The sequence below is a fragment of the Thamnophis sirtalis genome, unplaced genomic scaffold, assembly GCF_051295495.1.
Source record: "Thamnophis sirtalis isolate CommonGarterSnake01/CBP01778 unplaced genomic scaffold, rThaSir2_p1.2 scaffold_7, whole genome shotgun sequence".
Taxonomy (NCBI): domain Eukaryota; kingdom Metazoa; phylum Chordata; class Lepidosauria; order Squamata; family Natricidae; genus Thamnophis; species Thamnophis sirtalis.
The window spans coordinates 92,878,604-92,898,417 of NW_028261387.1; the positions used below are offsets into that span (position 1 = coordinate 92,878,604).

General features: G+C 45.1%; 1 protein-coding gene across 1 annotated transcript in view; it reads right to left on the minus strand.

Moving 5' to 3' along the window:
• DNAJC5 (DnaJ heat shock protein family (Hsp40) member C5) overlaps positions 1-19,814 on the minus strand; it is a 68,326-nt gene that overhangs the window by 26,863 nt on the left and 21,649 nt on the right. Inside the window, exon 2 of the mRNA XM_087720614.1 lies at positions 16,348-16,439. The gene's annotated coding sequence lies outside the window, so the exon portion shown is untranslated. The remainder of the gene's footprint in view (positions 1-16,347; positions 16,440-19,814) is intronic.

Sequence of the window (19,814 nt, forward strand, 5' to 3'; positions counted from 1 at the left end):
TGAACATAAAAGTGAAAAGCCCCCCCTCCCTCCAATTGTGTGCTGAGGAAGTGACACTGCATTTTAAGAATCCTTTCCTGCGTTAAACGACAGCCAAAACAGATGTCTGGTTTTTAAGCTTCCTTGATCTTCAACATCATACACATCTGGAGGTTGTTAAAGCTTGAGAAACACTGATCTACATAGTGGAAGGAGACAGTTAAACTTTCCAATATTATTCATGGTGTCCAAAAAGAGAAGCCCCTGGAAATGGGAAGAAGTACGGAGTTTCCCCAGACTAAAACAAAACTCAGATTTTGCAGGGGTTGGTCAATGCTCCTGTTTCTCCTAGATCAGTGTTGGCAAACCTTTTCGATACCAAGCGCCGAAACCAGAATGTACGTGCGCTGTAAACCGGAAGAGGAGCTGCTATTCCGGGTTCCAGTGCGCATATATGTGCCGGCCGCTGGTATTCATGTGCGCAGGAGCACCGGAACCCAGAAGAGTAGTTGTCCGTGCACATGTGCGTGCCAGCCAGCTGGTCTTCCCATGTGTGTGCCAGACCGCAGAAGAACAGCTGGCAATAGGGCATGTGCCCAGAGAGAGGCTCTGCGTTCCACCTCTGGCACGTATGCCATAGGTTTGCCATCACAGTCCTAGAAGGTTGAACAGCACTCTGGTTCTCCAAGCGATAGAGGTAAGATGTCAGCGTTCCAAGTATCATGTAGAATTAAATCAGAGTCCAAGGCAAAACTTTCCTTAAAGTTCCAATTTAATAAAGGAGACATCTTAGCACATTACTATGGAATCCCAATTCTGGAAATGACATCAGAATCCCACCCAGTGAAAAGTTCATGATCTTGTCCCCACACCCATAATCCATCACATGGTCCAATCTCCTTCTTCCACGCTAGCACCCACGCCTAACTGCTTCCGGTCAGGTGCAAAGGTGCAGAGACAAAAGATGACCTTGAGCTTCTAGAAAGGAATTTTTTATTTTGAAAACAACACATTCTACCCCTTGCTATTCCCCCCCCTCCCCACTTAATGAGAGTGTGGCAGGCCAAAGATTCTTAAAGGAACCGTTGCAGGCCTAGCACTTGGATCTCATTCTCCCTTCTGTCCATTTTTTAAAAAAGTTCTGCAGTGCAGAGTTTTGGTTTCAAACCAAGCTAAATCACCATCTGTCATTATTTAGCAGCAAATACTCTGAGAGAGGAGAGACTGCTTGCTATTTTGGGATCAGGTCACTGCAGCTAGCTATGCTAGATTAAACAGGCCTGACGGAAAAGGTATTTTTAAAGCCCTCGGATTAACTCGTGTGTTTTTTCTCTTGCTTGAGGGGGCCTTCTCCTGGCCAAAACAGAGAAAACCTCACCTGGTTTTCAAAATGGGTTCTTCTAAAACGATTGGGCACCTGGCATCCTAGATGCCTATAAGCCAACGATGCTCAAATTCTAGGCAAGGCAGCGTCAGCCTAAATGATCAAAACTCAAAATAGGCCTTTTACAAGGGTTGCCTTTGCCCAGAAATGGAAAAAAACAAATTAATTCCAAGCGAAGAGGAAATAATAAGAAAGGTTATGGACTGTGCTGAAATGGACAAATTAACTAAAGAAATCCAGGGAAAAGAAGAATCAGAATTCTACCAGATATGGGATGAATGGTAGAGGTGGTTGTAGGAAAGAAACAAGGATCAATGAAGGAAGACAACAAAGCCCCAAAATAGTAGTTAAGGAGAATTAACACACATATATATGTATCCAAGTGGTTTAAATTTACTAGAGGTAATCAGCCAATATAGCAGACAGAGGAGTAAGATAAGAGGGTTAAGAATAGTGAAATGCAAATGAAATATAATAGAAGGGGAAACAATATAAGGTGAGCGATATCGATTGGCAATTGCTATTAGAAAGAACAGGAAGCTCCTGTTGGTAATGTATTGTGTAAATGTGGTGTACGTCTAAGTTTTGTGTGTCTGTGTATTTTACATGTTTGTAAATAACATTTAAAAATAAATAATAATAATTTTAAAAAAATAGGCCTTTTAAAGACACAGGAGACCAAAGGTGGCAGAGAGCTTTTTGCGAATCTGTTTCTCAATACAGTTAAAATGATTAGGACATGTCCAACGTGGGAGAAAGGTATTTTTAACATTAATTTCACTTAAAAATTAATCTGCATTTTGTTGAGCCTGTTTTCTTGGTAACGGTACAGAAAAGCTTGGTAAGATGTTGTTTCATCTTCCCTATCTAATCTACAGCCCTGGGATCTGTACTCCCAATTTCTGGAGAAAGTAAAATTAAATCAAATTAAATTGCTCGAGTTCCAAGAATCAAAACTCCACAAGAATCCAAAATCTTGCTATCAAACATATATGAAACTACCTACTTTTTCATTCAGAATCACTTGGTTTGAAAAAAAAAACGCTCTTTTTGCTGCACTGAGAAATGTACCACTAATGCTTGTATTATTGTTATAATGCCATGTTTTATATCTAACTGGCCTACTGGGACGAGAAGGCAGAGCGTATTACAGGTCCCATTGATTAGGGATTGTTAGTGGGCCATAAAAAGGGATCTTCTCGGTGGTGGCCCCTTCTTTATAGAACATAATTTCCCACCCCCACCCCTAGTACGTTTCATCTTCACCCTGCTGTTTTTCTAAAAGGCCCTAAAATGTAGTTTTGCCAATGAGCCTGGAAGACCGAGAGGGAGCAATCAAGTTATTGAGTTACTCCTGCCATGGGGGAAGAGGGTGAGAACTGGAGGCAAGGATTCAGCTGTTGGAGAAGTCCACGTGGTGCGCACTGCTCTCTTCTTTTTCGAAGCCACCTCATTTCCAATAAAGGGGGTGGGAAATCCATGTGATTTCCTCCCTCTGCGTGGAATCCCCACCCCCTTCATTGGAAACGAAGGGACTGTCAAAGAGAAGGAAGTGCGCGCCACATGGGTTTCTCGCAATCCTCCGCTCCGGCAAAGGAAGTGAGTGGGCGGGGCAAGCCTGGTGCAGACAGGCGGGGTGAGCGAGGGAGCGGCAACTGGACTGGCGGGGGGAGCAAGCGAGCGGCGACCGGGTGGGCGGGGGGAGCGAGTGGAGGGGGGCAGGCCAGGGGAGGGAGCATTCCAGTATGGGGCCTCCGGAAGAACGGGTACGGGAAGGCACGCTAAATTTCACCAAATGGTATGCCAGTACCGGTCTGTACTGGCTGAAACCCACCTTTGCCTCGCACATATGTACTAGTTGTTCCTGACTCTAGGGGGCAGTGCTCATCTCTGTTTCAAAGCCAAAGAGCCAGCGTTGTCCACAGACGTCTCCATGCTCATGTGGCTGGCATGACTAAACGCTGAAGGCGCACGGAAGGCTGTTCTCTTTCCACCAAAGCTGGTTCCTATTTTTCTACTTGCATTTTTATAAGAGCCAAGGTGGCGCAGTGGTTAAATGCAGCACTGCAGGCTACTGCTAGATCAGCAGGTCAGCGGTTCAAATCTCACCGGCTCAGGGTTGACTCAGCCTTCCATCCTTCCGAGGTGGGTAAAATGAGGACCCAGATTGTTGGGGGCAATATGCTGACTCTCTGTAAACCGCTTAGAGAGGGCTGAAAGCCCTATGAAGCGGTATATAAGTCTACTGCTATTGCTATTGCTATTGCTATTGCTATTGCTATTATATGCTTTCAAACTGCTAAGTTGGCAGAAGCTGGAACAAGTCACGAGAGTTCACTCCATTATGTGATGCTAACCATCAAACAGCCGAATTGCTGACCTTTCTGATTGACAAGCTCAGCATCTTAGCCACTGAGTCCCCATATATGTGAATTGGGGGGCAGGCGGTGTTATATAAATGTATTTAATAAATTGCTTGTTTTTAACCATTTAGTCGAGCCCAACTCTAAGTTACTTTATAGGCAAGTTCTCTCCATGCTACCCTGTCAATCACAGCTTCTTTCAGTTGTTGAATGCTCAACTTTGCATCGGATTTGATCTTATCAAGCCAGCTTGTTCTTTGCTTGCGCCTTCTCTTTGTTCCATGAACCTTTCCTACCTAGCACCACTGCCTTCTCCAATGAATTTGCACACCAAAGTAAACCAGAGGTAGTCTTATGCTCTTAGTTTCTAGTGATGTATTTAACTATTTAACACCCCTGTTAGTGACTCTGGCTGTCCCCTGGTATATGCAGTAATTTACGCCACCATCACCAGTTCAAAGGTGTCAATTCTTCTTCCATCGCCGGTTTTAAAGCCGAGGTGGCGCAGTGGTTAGGGTGCAATACCGCAGGCCACTTCAGCTGACTGCTATCAGCAGTTCAGCGGTTCAAATCTCACCGGCTCAAGGTTGACTCAGCCTTCTGTCCTTCCGAGGTGGGTGAAATGAGGACCCAGACTGTCGGGGCGATATGCTGACTCTGTAAACCACTTAGAGAGGGCTGAAAGCCCTATGAAGCGGTATATAAGTCGAACTGCTATTGCTATTACTGTCCAACTCTCACGCCCATTCATCATTACAGGGAAGACTATAGCTCAAACTAGCCTGCTGTTTGTATTTTTATCAATATCTCTTGTTTTTCCAGAGCTTTTTCATGGTGAATAAGATCTGAAGGTGAATAAGATGTGAACAAACTAATAATGAATAATAAATATCTCTGCCAGCATTTAAGAAGGCAGCTGGAAAAAAACAACATGATTTGTGCATCTTAAGTACAGGGACAGCAATCAGCAATATTTTTAGATGACACATTTGAAAAGAGAAGAGGCTCTTAGGACAGCAGAGAACTTGATATGTCTACAATGCAGGCAGAGCTAAGATTAAGTAACAAGTTAACGCCAAGAGTGTGTTTTGTGCCAGAGAGAACAATGAAGAGAGAAAATCATTATTTAGAGGAGGCCTGACTACAGATAGAAGAAACAGGCATTGGCATTTCCCTAGTTTTATTTTGCTTGATGAAAGTACAGTCGCTCAGCCCAGTTTACAGCCAGTCCTTGATTTACGACTGCAATGAAGCCCACATTTTTTGTTGACAAGTGAGACAGTTGTTAAGTGAAGTTAGAGGGTTGGACTAGAACAGTGGTCACCAACTGGTGGTCCATGAGAAAATTTTGGTGGTCCGCAGAAAAATTATTTGCATTTTTGATGTTGCACTAAATCAGAGGTCCTCAATCAGAGGTTCTACATTTAGGCAACAAAAACGAAATGCACAGGTACAGTACAGGTGGTACCTCGCTTAACAGTAGTAACTGTGAAAGGGATCTTGGAGTTCTAGTGGACAACCATTTAAATAGGAGCCAGCCGTGTGCAGCAGCTGCCAAAAAAGCCAACACAGTTCTAGGCTGCATAAACAGAGGGAGAGAATCAAGATCACGTGAAGGATTAATACCACTTTATAAGGCCTTGGTAAGGCCACACTTGGAGTACTGCATTCAGTTTTGGTCACCACGATGTAGAAAAGATGTGGAGACTCTAGAAAGAGTGCAGAGAAGAGCAACAAAGAGGATTAGGGGACTGGAGACTAAAACACACGAGGAACGGTTGCAGGAACTGGGTATGTCTAGTTTAATGAAAAGAAGGACTAGGGGAGACAGGATAGCATTGTTCCAATATCTCAGGGGTTGCCACAAAGAAGAGGGAGTCAAACTATTGGAACGAGCTCCCCGTAGAGATTCGTACCCTCTCCACCGTCCAGGCCTTCCACACAGCCTTGAAGAACTGGCTCACCCGTCAGGCCTGGGGATAAGGACCATTACCCCGCCCGAATGTTGTATGCATGTTGCTTATTATTTTATTATGTGTTGTCGTCTTAGTGCTGTATTCCCCCCTCCCTGGTTTCTGTGAGCCGCCCTGAGTCCCCTCAGGGAAAAGGGCGGCCTACAAATAAAATCAATTCAATTCAATTCAATTCAATTCTCCAAGGCACCTGAGGGCAGAACAAGAAGCAATGGGTGGAAACTAATCAAGGAGAGAAGCAACTTAGAACTGAGGATGAATTTCCTGACAGTGAGAACAATGAATCAGTGGAATAGAAGTTGCCTCCAGAAGTTGTGAATGCCCCAACACTGGAAGTCTTTAAGAAGATGTTGGATAGACATTTGTCTGAAACGGTATAGGGTTTCCTGCCTAGGCAGGGAGTTGGACTAGAAGACCTCCAAGGTCCCTTCCAACTCTGCTATTGTATTGTATTGTTAAACTAATGTCCCTGGGATGGATACGTGCAATGAATGCTTGTGTTGCTGCAGAGAGTCCCCCCCCTTTGGGATCTTTTTGTGTGGGGCGGAAGGGGGCAGAAATTCCGACTTGGGGTCTGCTTCAGCCTCCTGGTGGGGGGCTTTGGGCAAAGGCTGGAGGGAAGCACCACTGGTGGCGAAGAGCCGGAGGGCCTCGTTCCAGTGGGACTGCATCATAGTCTGGAATTGGCTGACCATCTCAGCCCTTTGAACCTCCAGGCGCTGGTCCCTGGCCTTGCACTCCTGCAGGTCTTCCCTCTGCTTGGAAAGCCTATGCTCCTAGTCCTCAGTGAGGTGCTTCTGCTGAGCCTCCTTCTCGGTCAGATCCAATTTGAACTGAGCCAGTGGTTTTGCCAACTCTTTCTCACGGTGGCTGCTTAGCTCCAACAACTGCTTCCTGTTAGGGTCCTAAGGAGCCCAGGCGGGGAGTGCGAGGAATGGCTGGGAGGGACGAGCAGAGGCCAGCCAGGCGCCCCTCAACATGAGTGACATCATCGAGTTGGCCACGCCCACCCAGCCACATGCCCGTCCAGCCGGTCATTAGGCAGATCATATTAGTGGTCCGCCGGATTCAAAATTATGAATTTAATGGTCCCTGAGGTCCGAAAGGTTGGTGACCCCTGGATTAGAAGACCTCCAAGGTCCCTTCCAACTCTCTTATTCTATGTTATTCTATTGGTACATTCATAATCATGATATCGATTAAATTTGGTGATATGAGAATGGCTGAACGTTGAGTGTGCAACTACCTCAGCCAGAGGAGAGAGAGCGACAGGTCAGCCTGGCTGAAATATCGACAGGGATGGAAACAGATGAGCGTATGGCTGGGGATACAGGGAGATCGTCATGAGGCATAATTGTTGGAGGTCCCTAAGGATAAAGGCAGAGAAAGAAGAGGTGAGGGAAGGACAAGACAGAGAAGAGCTCAGCATCAGCGGGGTTGCTGGGCAACAGTGGACATCAGAGGGCATAAAGGAAAGAAGCCGGAGGTTGAAACCAGTGGCGGGGTAGAGAAAATCAAGAGAAAAGGCAGTGGCTGAAAGTTTGGAGTCTCAGCTAGCAGGAGGCCAGGATGGACTTTCTCCGGCCTCCAAAGGGAGCAGAGGGAGAGGCCACTAGAAAATATAACTCTAGACCAGAAGTTGGGGACTAAACCAGGGGTCCCCAACTTCTGGTCTGTGGCACGTCAGAAACTGGACCATTTCCTTTTCTTTCTCTCTCTCTCTCTCTCTCTCTCCTTTCCTTGGTTAAGTAGGTGTTGTGGCCCAGCAGGAGCCGTTGGAGCTGCCACCAGACTCCGACAGCGAAGGGCCCAATGAGTCGGCTCTGGAGGACCCTGGACAGGGTTCCGACTCCGAGCAGGGCGCAGAGAGGCTGGTTGTACACCAGGAGGCACCTGAGCCTTGGACCAGTGGGAAGGAGACAAGGGAGTGTGATCCCGACGTCAACAGTGGGGAGGAGCCAAAGGAGTTGTTCCTAGATGCCCTGCACCGGAGAGCTAATAGGCGTAAGGAACAGTTGCGCAGTTACAGGAGATAATTGCACTCAGCTGGTGGTCATTAGGCTCCTCTCCAGACTATAAAAGGACTGCTTGTGCACAAGCCCCTTTTGCAGAGGTCAACACATTAACTAATGTTAGAGAACTGTGGTGTTAGCTTGGCAGGCTGGATTGCTGCCAAGGCTTGTCTGTGCTGGATTGCTGCCAAGGCTTATCTGTGCTGGATTGCTGCCAAGGACCTGTCTGTCTGTTAATAAATTCCGTAAAGTATCTTTGGCTCGGAGTGCTTTGGTGTGGGACGAGGGGGGTCAGAACAGGTAGCCTTCGACTTGTGAGCACAATTGAGCCCCAAGTTTCTGTTGCTAAGTGAGACAATTGTTAAGTGAGTTTTGCCCCATTTCACAGCCTTTCTTGCCACCGTTGTTAAGTGAATCACTGCAGTTGTTAAGTTAGTAACGAAGTGAATCAGGGACTTTGTAACTGTCATAAATGTGAGCCAGTTGCTATGGTAGTTGTTGAACAACGTGCCTCCAGAAGTTGTGAATGCTCCAACACTGGAAGCTTTTCAGAAGAGACTGGACAGCCATTTGCCTGGAATGGTCTAAGGTTTCCTGCTTGAGCAGAGGGCTGGACTAGAAGACCTCCAAGGTCCCTTTCAACTCTGTTATTCTATCTTTTATTATTTATGACCAGTCCTTCAAGTTCCAGTCATTACATGACTCCTGAGATCAAGAGATCATCATCCGGGCACTCAGCCACTGTGGCAACATCCCTGTCACATGACCTCCATTTGTGACCTTCACAAGTGACTCAATGGGGAAGCCAGCAGGAAATTGCAGCCCCAGGAGGTCCTTGCTGAGTGACCGACTGAGATTTGTTTAATGACAGTAACTGGGGACTGCTGGAACCACTGTTGCTAAGTGAGGCAGTCAACATGCTGACAACTGTGCTGCTTAGTGATAGAAAAATCTGGCCCAATCACCATGGTTACGCTACGTCGCCTGCTGGATCAGCCAAGGTTAGCTAGGTATTGCAACTTCAAATCATGAATGATTACATGAACAATGCAGGAAGTTTTTTTCTGGCATTAAATTCAGAAATAGCAATAGTATTTAGACTTATATATCGCTTCACACTGCTTTGCAGCCATCTTTAAGTAGTTTTACAAAGTCAGCCTGTTGCCCCCAACAATCTGGGTCCTCTTTTTACCCACCTCGGAAGGATGGAAGGATGAGTCGACCTTGAGCCTGGTCAGATTTGAACTGCTAAATTGGCAGTCAGCGGAAGTAGCCTGCAGTACTGCATTCTAACCACTGGGGCCCTGACAAAAATAGTTTTGTTACTGCAATCTACTTGCAAATGTTTCATTGCCAGGATAGGTAACAGCGTCAAGTGGATGGAAGAGGGAAGTTTGTGGCTTGTTTGTGCATGGGTAGTCCTCAACTTACAACAGTTCACTTAGTGGCTGGTCAGTTGCAACGGCAGTGAAAAAAGCCATTGATTGTTTTTCATACTTATGACCGTTGCAGCATGTCCAGGGTCACGTGATCAAAATTCAGTTGCTTGGCAACTGGTTCATATTTATGACGGTGAAATCATACGAGTGATGGTGAGCTGGCCACACCCACCCTGGCCACATCATCCCACACACACCCCTGAGGTCAAACACAACCTTGATGCGGCCCTCAATGAAATTGAGTTTGACACCCCTGGTATACAATATTCCAGAATACGTGCTGAAGAGAGGAAGGGATGCTTATGTACCATGCAAAGGAGAAATACAAATGCAAAGGAAGAGAAATGAAAGAGTGAAATAGATGATGATGTTCAAGTCTTAAGCATGAAAGCCAGTTAGGAGACCTTGGGCCAGTCACTCTCTCTCTCTCAGCCCAACCCACCTCGCAGGGTTGTTGCTGTGGGGAGAAAAGGAGGACAGTTTGGATATATTGTATTGTATTGTATTTAATGGATTTATAGGCCGCCCAATCCCGGAGGACTCCGGGCGGCTTACAGAAGTGAATTATCAAAAAAATAAAAATAAGAATTAAAAAGACAAAGACAACAGTTTAAAAATCACCATGCACCCAATCTGATCGGGGCTGGACCTCAGTAATGAGGTCAACAGCCCCAGGCCTGCCGGAATAGCCAGGTTTTGACAGCTTTTCAGAAGGCCATGAGAGTGGGAAGGGTCCGGATCTCTGGGGGTAGTTCGTTCCATAGGGTCGGAGAAGGCCCTCCTCCGAGGAGCCGCCAGCCGACATTGCCTGGCTGACGGCACCTGAAGGAGGCCCGCCCTGTGCGATTTTACCGGCCGTTGGGAGATATTTTGCTGCCTTATTTGTAAAAATAATAAAGGTGGGGCCTAAACAATCTGTCCATCAACCAACCCATGTAGATCGAAAGATTTTCTGCTCTCTAGAAAGGTCTCAACAGCCACAATGGGTTTTTAACATATTACAGTTGTGAGTGGATCATGGACTTTTGTCTCACACGTAATCTGCATTTGCATAATCAACCTGTCTGCCCCTCCCCCCCCCCCCCTCTTCTCAGTTTAAATCCTCTAACCAGCTAGCCTTTTCTAGGCATCTGAGCTAAAGCTCACAAAGGCTTTTTGGCCTTAATAGTACTTTTCAGTGAAGGATAACTCCATCAGGCTCCAGATCTTGAGGGGAGCGAGCTAATGAGTAAAATGTATTGATTTTATATGTCAGGCCACAAATAAGCCTGGAATTTTTAAGTGGGACTAGCGTTCTTCTGTACCTTTAATGCAGGTGGCATGCAAAGCGCTCGCCCGCCCGCCATCTGCTACCGTTCCTAGCCTGGGAGAGCGAATGCACCAAGAAATATAATCTCTGGGATTAAACAGCCCACTTTTAACTGTCCACCAAAAACAGTATGATTGAATTCAAGCCCTAATTTTGCTGTATCTTATCCGTGCTTTTCAGAGCGTTTATTCCAATGTTTAAAATGACAGGACGTTTCTCAACCAAGTGGCAAATTGCAGATGTGGGGCTTCGGCTCCCAGAATTTTAGGGAAGAACCAGGGGTGAGATTGAAAAATGTCAGCAACCGGTTCTCTGCCCACTTGCTGGGTGGGCGTGGACTACTTGGCCTCCTGCACCATGGCAGGGGTGGGGCGTTTTCGCCTTTTCTGGAGCCTCCAGGAGGGCGAAAACAGGCTCCCCTGGGCTACAGAGACTGGAAACGAGCCCTTCCGGATTTCCGGGAGGCCTGCTTTTTGCCTTCCTCAGGCTCCAGAGGCTTTTGTTGAGCCTCCGGGAGGGCGAAAATGGCCTCCCCCAGACTCCGGAGGCCCTCCGGAGGCTGGAAACGGGCCTGTTTCTGGAATTCCAGGTGGCCTGCTTTTCGCCCTCCCAGAGCCTCCATGGGGGCCCTGCTCTTACCTGGCATCCAAAACAGGCTGCATGGAGACTCCTGGGAGAGGAGGGGCAGAAGTGGTGGCATTCAGCCAGTTTGCACCTATTCGGGAGAACCGGTTGTTAACTTTCTAAGCAGTTCGGAGAACCGGTTGTTGGAAGAAACCTTCTTTTGTTTTTCTCCCATTTTACAGGGCTAACCCTGAAAGAAAGGCAGGAAGGAAACATTCTGGTGTTGTCTCTAGCCTCATCTTTATTGCCTTGCTTACAGAAACTACCTCTCTGGTTAACCTTTATTACATTATAGCAGCTAAGGCAAAGCGCCCATCGACATGAGCGACATTGAGTTCGCCGTGCCCACCCAGTCACATGATCACCAAGCCATGCCTACCCAGCTGGTCATTAGGGCAGAGAGCCAATTGTTAAATTATTTGAATCCCACCACTGAGGGGCAGCCTGTCCTTGCAACTACCGGTTCATTGAACCAGATGTAAAATTAGCATCCGGTTCGCCTGAACCTGGTCCGAACTGGCTGAATCCCACCCCTGATTCTCTACCTATAATGCAGGTAGCATGCTACCCAGTCACTAGGATTGGCCTTCTTCCCCTGTGGAGCTTTTGTCGCCCGCAATCGCAGTTCAATAGATCAGTGTTTCTCAACCTTGGCAACTTGAAGATGTCCGGACTTCAACTCCCAGAATTCCCCAGCCAGCGAATGCTGGCTGGGGAATTCTGGGAGTTGAAGTCCGGACATCTTCAAGTTGCCAAGGTTGAGAAACACTGCAATAGATAGACGAGGATTTCTCAAGTATGACAACTTTCAGGCATGTGGACTTCAACTCCCAGAATTCCCCAGCGAGCTCTGCTTGAAGTCCACACGCCTCAAAGTTGCCAAGCTTGAGAATAATGGGTTTAATTCAGGCCTGGAATCCCTGATGTGTTTCTCAATGATCATCATTGTCCCCGTCTCCTTCTCTTCCCCACTCCTGGAACATTGAACCTTTCTTGGAGTTTCGGGCTGTTTGGCTGATGCTTCTCCTGGGGAGATTGATAGTAAAGATGATTCTTTTATCCTACTAGCATTGACTACTAGCACTGATGATGTTACCTAGCTGGGTCATGAAATAAACAACCAAGCTTAGAGAGTACAAGTATCCCACAGTCATCCTCTTCCTCCTCCTCTCCCACTCCCTTCTAGCACTGATGATGTTACCTAGCTGGGCCATGAAACGTCTGCAAAGAAACAACCACGTTCAGAGAGCAGCAAGGATCCCACAGTTCCCCTCCTCTTCCTCCTCCTCCTCCTCTCCCACTCCCTTCTAGCACTGATGTTACCTAGTTGAGTAATGAAACATATGCAAGAAAACAACCAAGCTCAGAGAGCACCAAGGACTCCACAGTCCTCCTCTTTTTCTCCATACACACACACACCACTTCCTTCTAGTACTGACGACGTTACCTAGTTGGGTAATGAAATGTCTGCAAGTAAACAACCAAGCTCAGAGAGCAGCAAGGACCTCTCAAAACTGAATCTATTTAACTTCCGGCTGCAACCAGCTACCCCCACTGCAACAACCATTTTGTAACATCCAAAATGTAGGCAAAACCACATTTAGAAGAATACACGGTAAATATTATCACTATCATATATGCTTAATTGGGCATATCTGAGAGATAAAACAGCAAAAGATCAAACTATTCTTCAGTATTCAATTTTAAAGCTAATAGTGTATCTACGTTTCCCCACCCGACGAATCTAACCATTATATTTTATGGCTGGTGAAACCATTGATGTTTCAAATAATGGGAAAAACAGAAGTTTTCTTCTAGATTCTGCAAACAAGCCCCATCCATCATGTATGCATTCTATGGAGATTGCATCAGCAATGACTGACTTTTACACATTTTGTTGACAGTTTTTAATTTTAAAGTTATTTTTAACCTTTGAAATCTAAAAAAAAATCAATTATACATGTTTATCTGTAGCCATTGCTACTGCTCGGTTATCAATGATACCTTTGGAGCAGTCAAAATACATTTCTTTCCACGGGGATTTTGAATTGGGGGAACAAATATATATATATTTGTTCATTTGTTTATTAAATTTATACAGCACCCATTTTGAAGCTTGTGGCAACTCTGGGCAGCTTACAATGTAATAAAAGCATATAGATATAAAAACTATTATAAATATAAAAGCAGATGACAATTACAGAGAATTAAGAGCAGTCTAACGAAATCCGGGGTTTGGAGCAGAGCAGCAATGGTGCTTTCACCGCTATTGCTTCCAGCCTTCAGGGCCCCATACCAGCCGGCTTAGCCAGGTTTTAAGGATTTTCCTTAAGGCTAGAAGGGAGGTGGTGGATCTCACCTCCAGTGGCAAGATGTTCCAAAGGGCGGGGACTGAGGCTGGAAAGCCTCTTCTGGACCCCACCAGCTGAAATCCCTTGGCTGATGGGATCAGCTGCAATAGACTTTTTCTGCCAGAACTAATGGGGCAGGCTGACCAATCTTTCTATTTATTTATTATTTATTTATTAATTAGACTTCTATACCGCTTAATAGGGCTTTCAGCCCTCTCTAAGCGGTTTACAGAGTCAGCATATCGCCCCCACAGTCTGGGTCCTCATTTCACCCACCTCGGAAGGATGGAAGGCTGAGTCGACCTTGAGCCGGTGAGATTTGAACCGCTGAACTGCAGATCACAGTCAACTGAAGTGGCCTGCAGTACTGCACCCTAACCACTGCGCCACCTCGGCTCTCTATCAACAAACTGCAGCAGAAAAACCAAATGACACATATTGAATTTTTTTAAAAACTCTAATAATATGACTGAAAACCAATTGTTGACTTAGACCAGTATTCATGCAGGTTCATTTGCCCTATTCTAATTAAGAACAATACTTGAAATCTTACACATTTTAAGCTTTACATATGGATGGGGGTCTGGTGGCACCTTATTTTAGTCTAATCAATTTTATTAAAAGCCATACGTTCGTGCGCTTAAGATCACTTCATCAGATGCAAGTGTAACGGCTCCTCTCCTAACTTGAGAAAGTAAAGACTCTTGAAACGGATTATTTCAAAAGGGACCTTTAATCAGCCAGGATGGAAACTATTAGATGCAAAGCAGCATCTGAAAACCTTTAGGCCATGCAAATGGGATTAAGCTGATAATGACGCCTCCCCTTTGTCCGAATGCAGATTCTGACCAATACACAAGTGTGAAGATGCGTCCTTAACTCTTCTGCCCTGGGAGTCAATAAAACACACGTTCCCATGGCTATCTTTAATTAGACATTAAAGTAAGATATCCCACATGGCTACCATAAACATCCCTCCAGAGATGTTGGGACCTTTCAGTCTCCCGGTGACAGGAAACCAGTTGTAAAGTTGTAAAACTCAGTTGTTTCAGGTGTAGCTAATGATTTAACTCGGGGGATCCCCTCCTCCCAATTGAATGGCAGTATCACTTTTAGGGATCTGACAGCAAGTGAGAAGTCAGCTATAGCTCACCAAAACGTATGCCTTCTAATAAATTGATTAGCCTGAAAAAAGGCTATCATAGACCAGTAATGGCTAGCCTTTCTGTCGTAGTGTGTCCAATACCCATAATGCAATGTGTGCTCGACATCCCCCGCACACCCCTAGCCCCCCCTGCGCACGGATACATGACTCACCCACCCTTTCTCCCCCGCACATACACGTGCAATCCGCCCCAGCACCACCACCCCACGTCCTGTTTTGCACCTAGAAGGCCTCCCTGCAGCCTCCTGTGACTCCCCACCCCACCCCACTCCCCGCCTGTGTGTGCAACCCCCCGCCCTCATGCATGTGCACATGTCTCACGCATGCACCTTGCTCCCCACGCATGTGCGGTAGAGACCCAAAAAATCAGCTGGTTGGCGGGAGGCGCACATGCACATGCACAGAGGAACTGAGCTGGGACGACAGCTCGTGTGCCCACAGAGAGGGCTCGGCACGCCACCTGTGGCAGGTGTGCCATAGGTTCGCCATCAAGGCCCGAGACTAATATGGCTCTCCTCCTACAATGCTTAGGTGGGGTTGATACCTTTTTTTTCAAAAAAACCAACCCATTTAATTGTTATGCAGTCTTTTTGACTACAAACTCTTCTTCAGCACAATATACTAACTCCTACATGGAGATGTTTATTTTGCAACACCAGATCATTGATTGGTTGTTAGATTTCCCACCCAGTATCAGACCACTGCAATGCAAACAGCCAGGAATCATTGTGTCAATACCTGCTAAATGAATAATGCTACAGTTATTTGTCTTTGCAATCTGGTGTACTTTTCTTTTATTTATTTTTGGGGGATTTTATCCCACCTTCGTTTTTCAAAATATATAAATAACTCAAGGCAGTGGATATACCTAATACTCCTCCCTCTCTTTGATTAACGTGCCAGTTTTGGCAACAGATGATACTTAGAAAATATACCTTAATTAGTGAAAATAATTTGGATATAAATTGTAAGTTGGGACCTGGGAAAAAGACCTATAAATTTTATTAATAAATTCTTGTTTAGATCTTACTATAAAGGTGTAATTTCATTTGGGCCTGAGGAGTGGAGAGGTGATATAAACAGTAAATAATTCTTAGTTAACTACATTAAGAACAAAGAAATGTTAATGGATAATGTTTAATGATATATACATGTGTTGTATTGGTAAAAGTGAAATGGATATAAGCTTTAAATAGAGAGTTGGGGGGAAAGGGGGGGGATGCGTAGATATCTTATTAATTGATCTTGTTTCAGAATATGTTATAAAGGTGTAATATTATTGAAGGTTTATTGAAATTGCGAATGAATGCCAGTAGGTGGTTGTGTCTTTAAATACAAATGATTTCAGATAAAAGCTCGTTTAAATAATTGTAGTTAAATTAGAATTGTGCTACATTGATAGTAAAATATATAAAGATTTTTGATTTAAAATGTACAATTCAATTTGAATGAAGTATATGTAAGGATTGTGGAAGAAACGCACGAAATGTATTTGTAACCAATCGACACGCTTTCTACAAGATGTAATGAAGGATGATTCTTTTTTTGTGTTTTTGTTTAATTAAAACAATAAAAAACTTTTCAAAAAAAAAGAAAAGAAAATATTCTGACCCTTTGTTTCTATGGTCAGCTATGCTGTGGACTCTCAGCCAGGTATATTTAAGGAATCAAAGTCACACATTGGGTTTCTTCTGTATCACCTTGTGTTATTTGCAAGCCCTGAAAAGGATCAAAGAATTTTCACTTACTGAAATAATGCCGTCCTTGTGAAACGAAGCAAAACAGATCCCGGGTGCAGATCCTGGAGTTAAATCTTCGTAGATATGTCAGCAAGATTCTCCTAAGGACGAAACAAAAGGGAATTGTGATCTATTAGGTTTCTGACCGCTCCAAACGTTTGCCACAGTGCTAAACTCTTCTGCGCTTAAAAAGAAAACCCAGAAATTCAATGAGCGCCGGCAACATATGCAAACTGGAAGAGGGAGTGGGATTCCACTGACAGTAGAAAGACCTATACACAATCCAAGGTGTAATGCTCATAAAACCTATTTTATGATGAACTTTAGAAAGTGGTAAAGCTTCGTGACCCGACAAAAGCGTGCCGACAAAACCGCGACATCATCAACGCGCCAACAACAGCGCAGCGACAGAAGGGCCCTTTACAGCAGCGCGTCAACAGAAAGCCAATTTAAGTTAAGGTAAGGGTTAGGTTTAGGTTTAGTTTTACAGCGCGCTTCTGTCGCCGCGCTGTTGTCGGCGCGATTCAGCGCTCATTCATCGGAACGCTTTAGAACCCGCGGTTTAGTCACCGCGGTTTAGTCGGGCGCGGTTGTCGTTCGGCCTTTTGTCGGTGAACCATAAAGCTTCACGTGGCTGAATGTGCTTAGCACAGGATTGCACAGGCAGTTACGCTTTTTCCTGGACCAACAATTCCTACTCATGGTCACTCATGCCCTAGTCACCTCCTGTCTTTTACTATTGCAATGCACTCTATGTAGGACTGCCCCTGAAAAGCATCCGGGAGCTCCAGTTGGTGCAACGTGCAGCGGCCCGCATGGTTTTGTGCAGGCCTCGGATGTCGTCACCTCTCCCACAGGTAGCTGCAAGGCTTGCCGATTGGCTTCCAGGTGCAATTCAAGGTACTGGTTGTCACCTTTAAAGCCCTTCATAGTTTGGGAGTAGATTGTCTAAGGGACTTGCTGGTCACATCTACCCACTCCACTAGAGCGTGAGCATAGCAGGTCCCATCCCCGAGGGAGACACATCTGGTGGGACCCAGAGGAAGGGCCTTCTTCGTGGTGGCTCCCTCTCTCTCAAGCATTATCTCCCCAGGCCCCCCACTCTAATGCTCTTCCGGAAGGCAATGAAGACCTGGTTCTGTCAGCAGGCCTGGGAAACCCGGAGTGGGACGTAGCCCATCAAATGGCTTCTGTGATGTTGCCGGGATAGGGGGCTATTATAGTATTTTATTAATTTATTATTTTCTTTTATTAGTCTTATTTTTTTGTATATGTTTTTATATTCCCGTAAACCACCTTGAATTGCCAGGTGTGAATAGGCAGCAAAATAAAATTGCTAAATAAAATAAAACAAACAGTGCCAGGAATATAGACAGCTCCCTCTGGGTTGCCCAAGTAAACATGGAATGAAATGACGATGAGTTCATCAAATTGCTAGCCTATTTTCATTTTATAAGAAAGTACAGATTACAGAGAAACAATACTAGGCTAAGATTAAGGCACAAATCGGGGAAATTAATGGATAAATAAAAGGGCTCCCACCAACAGACGTTGTTGAGTGCATGGATAGCAGTGTAGGTTGAAAAGAACGCAGCACTCGATTGACGGTTTGATATTTTTGTCGGAATCAAAACCTCTGCCCACTTCTCTGTAAAGTGCCTTTCGCACAAGTAAATCTGGGCTTCATTTTGTTAAGTGAATCCGGCTTCCGCCATTGACTTTGCTTGTCAGAAAGTGGCAAAAGGGGGAAATCACATGATTCCGGGACACTGCAGCCATCATAAGTATGAATCATTTGCTAAGCGGCGGTCCGGAGTGCCTCCATCAATAACCAAGAAAGAAATCTCCCAACTCCATTGTTCATGGAATGAAAATACTTTTACTGGTTATGAAAAGATAGCAACGAAAGTAAAGCAAGATCTGAGCCAGAAAGGCGCGAACAAATACATATCAAATGATAACCCAGCCCCCTCCCTCCAACAACCCCACCCCAGTGTCCAATCTGCAACTCCCTTAGGTGTCATGTGGGGTGCATCTCCAAAAGGCATCATCAGGTTGGTATGCAAGACGGTTGGCCTTGACTAGGTTTAAACACCGGCCACCAGCATGCTCAGAAGATGGTGAGAAAAATACTCCCTTTTCCATATCACCTCCTGGACCATTTATTCCCATCCCAAATACCATGCACCCACCCTCCCAGTTTCTATGGCAGCCGTTAGCAAGTAAGCGAAGCAGAGCCTGACAGCAGCTGAATTTTGATCATGTGACCGTGCAACAGTCATTTAAGTGTGAAAAATGATCACAAGTCACTTTTTTCTCTGCCACTATAACTTTGGTTACTAAATGAACTGTCGTTAAGGCAAGAACTACCTGTTTAACTGACTCAAAGCAATTTCACCACCGCTATTACCCTGGAAATATTTCTGCCTAGAGCTCTGAATCACACCTGAAGCTGCTGCTCTTACTTAAGGCCCAGCACTTAAGGCCCAGCAATCTCTCAAGTACAGGTAGTCCTCGACCTACAACAGTTCATTCAGTGACTGTTCAAAGTTACAACGGCACTTTTAAAAAAGTGACTTATGAGCGCTTTTCACACTTACAACTATGGCAGCATCTCCGTGGTCATGAGATCAAAATTCAGCTGCTTGCCAACGGACTCGTATTTATGACAGTTGCAGTGATCCCGGGGTCCCGTGATCCCCTTTTGTGATCTCCTGACAAGCTAAGTCAATGTGGAAGCCATGTAACTAACTTAATAACTGCAGCGATTCACTTAACAAACGTGGCAAGGGATGTTGTGAAACGAGGAAAAACTCACTTAACAAGTATCTCACTTAGACACAGAAATTTTGGGCTCAATTGTGGTCATAGGTCAAGGACTGAGGTAGAAAAGAACCACAACAGCAAGCAATGGGATGGATGTTCCAAACCAGTCATGTTGTGTTTGTGATCCTATACACTGTTCAAGTGTCCACTTTTTTGCAGGGGACTTATTAAAGGAGGACACAGCAGCCATATAGATTTCACTTAATGCTTCTTTCGTGCTGTTTCATTAGCATAAAATTCACCACTCTGTACACTGAACAAGGGGAGGTCAGCATGAGCGATGGACACGGAATTTGGGTTTGGAAGCCCCTGTGGAAACATGAGAGCCAAGAATCCTTTAACTCAATTTCATTAAAAGGACAAGCTTCTCAAATAAAGCAATTCTTTGTGAGATCTATCAGAATTACAGATTTTTTTTAACCATTTACAATCCCTAATTTATTTGACTTAAAAAGCAAGAATTTGTCTATAATTAGCTCCGCTGAACCTAGTAGCCCAAATATCATTGCTTTAATAGGCTTAGAGGATTATAATTCAGCTATTTAAATCTAATTGACCAGTGTCTTGTAAAGATTTGTGACCTTGTACTCTAAGGAAAGATATCATGCAAATACATGACACAACTAGGTATGAATTCAGGGGTCTTTGCT